The sequence below is a fragment of the Montipora foliosa genome, chromosome 3, assembly GCF_036669935.1.
Source record: "Montipora foliosa isolate CH-2021 chromosome 3, ASM3666993v2, whole genome shotgun sequence".
Classification (NCBI taxonomy): Eukaryota; Metazoa; Cnidaria; class Anthozoa; order Scleractinia; family Acroporidae; genus Montipora; species Montipora foliosa.
The window spans coordinates 42,912,442-42,917,441 of record NC_090871.1 but is presented as its reverse complement, the minus strand read 5'-3'; the positions used below and the strand labels follow the sequence as shown (position 1 = coordinate 42,917,441).

General features: G+C 37.6%; 1 pseudogene; it reads left to right on the top strand.

The window, feature by feature from the left end:
- The first annotated feature begins 2,638 nt into the window (after positions 1-2,638).
- Positions 2,639-3,294, top strand: LOC137995897 (uncharacterized; annotated as a pseudogene).
- The last annotated feature ends 1,706 nt before the right edge of the window (positions 3,295-5,000 follow it).

The window sequence follows — 5,000 nt, the reverse complement described above, 5'->3', positions numbered from 1 at the left end:
AGACTTGTGTTTTTATCGTGGTAGTTGTCGCCATTGTCCTCTCGAGAGGCAAATTTCTGGATGAAAAAATCTATTGCCTGAGCAGTAAAACTCGGGAGAAGAACGTTTGTAGAGACAGAATGATTGGCCTTAGTACCGAGATGGCTCGAGTGGCAGAGGTTGACCATGGAAAGTTTGCGTGTGCGTTTCATTGGCATCAATTAAGAACAAGCAACAATATCTGTCCGTGCCCGTTACCCACTTATTCAGCAACTTTGAGTAGTATCCCCATACCTGAGAGACGACACAGAGTTTTGCCAAAGAAGGAAGAAAAAACATGCCATCCTATCGTCCAGGTACAAAGTGGTGCACCAGTTGCCAACGAAATGCGTCTAAGCAGGAATATAAAAGACCAAAGACGAAGAAAAGGGTAGGTGGTAACAATTAGGTTATTTTATCTCACAGCATCTTTGTCGTTACTGTTGTCTTATAACTAAAGTTAAAGCTAAAAGTAGTTAAGTCTCTCTTAATATAATATAGTTCTATGTAATATATCACCAATATTTTTTTCCTAGAAGGAGAGAGAGATAAGGAGAGGGGGAGAACAAACATTTACCTGCATTTAAATAACAATTTCATACACCAAAGCAGTGGATACTCTGCTATATACTCTGACAGGTAGAGTGAACAAACCCCTTGATATGTGTTAGTGTATATATTCATGCCATAGTTTCAATGATGTTAAAGTTTCACTGTGCATCAAAACTTACCTTGTTCTACTTTAACAGTATAGACTACCAATGAAGTTCAGGACTGTAGATCACAAACATCACCATCGAAAACAATCATGGTATGTGCTCCCATTACACAAGTAGCTCAATGTCTAAGAACAGTATTTAATAAAAAAGGAGGACGATAACAAATTAGAATGTAAAACACAATCAGGGAACATTAATTATTCTTGTGAACTTCAAGCTGTACAGTGATGTGCCATGAAACTCGTTTGCATTGCTTTTCTAGCAAGTAAACTTTGGTTTAATGATAACTTTAATTCTCTAGATAACTTCACAGAGCTGATGGAAAAATTACAGCTAGCCATGCACCGCCATTACAACACTGGAGGTCACTTTCTGTACCAACCACATGAGTTGAAATCATTTTGTCAGACACACTCCCCACACCATTATGATATTAATAGTACAACACGAACAGGTATAAACTAAATATTTCGTACTGAAGACCAAATTTAGGCACTCCAACTGTGTTGAGTCGGGTTCCTAAACAAGATGCAAAACCATATCTCTAATAATAATTGAATACTCAATGTATTCTTCTCTGATTTTAGAAAAAGTACTTGATTGTCAGTCTACTGGATGACTTTCATAACATTTGCATTGTATACCATAACAACACCAACAGAACTTAAACTCTTATTAGCCACACATATGGCTTTAAGTCTTCTGGACATTTTTGTACCCACAGCACATGCCATTCCGCTACCTGATGACAAAACAAAGGCATAAAGCCAAGTAACACTGGTAATCAAGGAAAGAGAGCAGACATGCAGGGGATGAATTATGCCAGCTAATACATGTACGCTTCAATGAAGCACTGACTGGAATGTTACAATTTAAAACCAGCTACATGGAACAACTTTTTCATCAATTCCGCAATCTGAAACCAAAAGACACGAGAGAGCAATTACAACAGTTTAAGTACATCATCCCAAGCAGTTAAGGACGGTGCCTACTATTGTTATTGCACATACGTTCTGCGCATCTCCTATCAGTAGTGCTTACTAATGCAGGGATATTTTTGCGCAGTTTAACACTATTCAGAGAAAGTAGAACTTAGCAAGTGCTCTTGCTATCCAAAAAGAAAATTGGGGGTAGCCATGCATTTTTCAGAGATAAATTTAGAAAGGAACGCCATACATTGCTTGTATGTTAAAGCTTTTTACTAATATTGTTCATTAATTATCTTTGAAAAATGCGTGGTTACCCCCAATTCTCTTTTTGGATTTTAATAACACTTGTTAAGAATTGCTTTTCCCCCATATCCATACAGCCCCGCAAAAATACCTTTGAATTAGTAGGCACCGTTGTTAGTGACTATTGAAATACTCCTGAATCAACTAAATTACTTCTAATTTTTCCTGACAATATCCAAACATTTCCACAGAGGGTTTTTTGATTTCAACTCATCCATCTGTCTTGAAATGGTCGCTTAGCCTGAAACCCTTTTTCTTTTCTTTTTTTTTTTTTTTACGACCTCCTGCCACATTAGCGTTTACTGGTACATTGAGTCCACTTGGGGTGGGTAGGTATATTGTCTCGAATGAAACAAGGTCACTTTCCTACAGTCAGGGTTTGAGATTTCAGCTGAGCTAATTTAATAATAGTAATTATTAATCCTTGGACTGGACTGTGCACCATTTCTTCTGTTTGCTTTCTTAACTACCACTGATTATATTAATAGCCTAAATTTATAAGTTTGGTATTAGTATTTATTATGACGCTACAGTCTTGGTCACAAATGTTGTAACACTGACGGAAATTTTTCCCTCCTCCCATTTCAATGTTGATGTTTATGGATTCCAGTGGAAGAACTAACCGGGAAACGCACATTGAAGGGAGGGAGGAAAAGGGCTGCGTTATCAATGGCTTGGATGCAAGTTACGTACTGTTCAAGAGAGGTGCTACAACTATTCATGACCAAGGTTGTAGCTCTTTCTATCTTTGCAGAATATATTCATGAGGAACTAAAGACACTAAAATCCTGTCTACTGGTTGATGAATTTGAACAAAGTTTAAAAAGCAAAGATGACTATAGAGCTGCCCTAGATCACATTTGCCAGACTTGAAATCTAATGTCATACCTGCTCCTGGTGACTGGCGTACATGGTATTACCAGAATATTATCATTGCACAGGAAGATTGCTCCAACTCTCCTTACCTCTCTCTGATTCCAGAACAAGGTCCTCTCCAGTTTCACTAAATGCACAGCAAGATGTCATTCAGATATACCACTTTTCCTTCTATCAGTTATACAAAACTGCCAAGGAAACCCAAATTTTCTAGGGTCCTACTTCTACTGATATCTGTTTTATTTGGATGGCTCATGATCAGAGACAAAATAATCAGCAAATTTGATTTGTGTAAGGGTATAGAGTGCATTCTTCTCATTCTAGATGAAGTGGTATCACTGGCATTTTTCCATTATGCTGCTGTTTTTGAAGGTGGAAACTTACAAATGTATTCAGAGACAATATTTAGATTTCTTGTTCTTTTCATCATGTGGGAGAGAAGATACTAAGACAAGTCTACCCTCATTCACCAAAAAGATGAAAGAGTTCAAATTTGGCACTCATTACTAAGATCGTGTGTACAACCACAGCATGAGGCACAGGAAATTCATGATAAAGCACACTTCTTGATGGGCTCTGAATCTGGGAGGAAGTTGAAGATTCCTTGACAAGACCATGCAGCAGGGGAGCATCAGACAAGGATCTAACCCTGGTTGCTGGAAAGGCAGCTGAATGTCTTTTGCCCATCTTTCTTCAAATTGCAAAAAACAGAGGAAAGACAAAAGAAGTAAGATATATCAACTTAAAATACAGTTATAACATAGCCTTATTTGTCAGTGTGGACCTAACGTAATAACATTTTGACCCAGAATTCGACAATAATCCATGCATATGGGGGGCACTAGTTTTTTTCATTTTATGGGCTGTCAATCAAAAATTTATCACTCAGGCCTTTTTACAAGAAACCAAAATTATTTTGAGTTGTACATCCACAGGAAAGGTGTTCAAAATGCCTCATCTTAAATTATATCCAGAAATACACACATATAACACTGTAACATTGTTTTGAGTTTTGTGCAAAATTACATACACAACAGATCTATAATAGCTATGTACTACCTACAGTCATGTCAAATAACCTCAAGTGGCTGTATACTACTTTTACGTTGACAGGTGCCACAAACAAGTAACACAAGGAAAAAGTGGGTTTTCCGTCACAGTTTCCAACAAAAGATTTCCAAAAAGACCATTCTAAAAAACCAAATAAAAGCATTGGTTGTGATCTTATGGAACCTTGTCGGTGTACATGCATCATGAGCAGCAACAAACTAAAACGATTGGCCTTTTTTATGTCTTCCATGAGAAATGTTTGGAAGAAGGGAGAGCTGCCTTAAATGCACAACATATTTCATGAGAAAAACAGCACAAATAGCAAAATAATTTAACGAGGGTCTCCTCTCAACATCAAGTTCCCCAGAATCAACGCCATCCAATTCTAACTTGGATGATGATTCTGTTGCAGCTTTAAATACTCCAACTCAACAACAATCTGCTCTCTTTAAATTTTTTGCGCCAACAAGAAATTAATGCTGCTCTCAACACCATTCATGTACCTCAGCCATCACAGCAATCCAGTAGCTCTGTTGCTTCGAATACTCCAACTCAGCAACAATCAGCTCTAAACAATCAGTCTTCCAATTTTGTTCAGCGACAAGATCCTTTCACAACAATTCTTGACATTACCTCCGGTCCTTTTCACAGTCCATATCACAAGCAACTTTGCATGGTAAAAGTGGTTCTAATGCATGTACTTTCATTGCTTTGCTCAATGCATGTCTCTTTCATTTAAATGCAAACATCCTTGACCTGAAAGAATTTACCTTTAAGCCAAGCTCGGATCTCACTTTTCCTTACTTCAATAACCAATGGAAACAATCTGCATAAGGAAGTTACCTCAGGAAGACAAATCGATTTTACTGTAGTAGATGCATTTCCACATCTTGAGTCAGCCTTGGGAAAATGTGAGATACAAGATTCCTTTAACCTGTCAATAACGTGAAAACACTCAAATTCCGCAGAGCTCTTTGGCTTTTTATCTACAGAGACTTGCGAGAGGAAACAAGTCGTCAGAACTTGTGATTATAAACGGAATGAGTTTGTGTTTTGTTAGCAAAAATGACTACCTGATTGCTTAAGACAGCTATCCGCACAACCT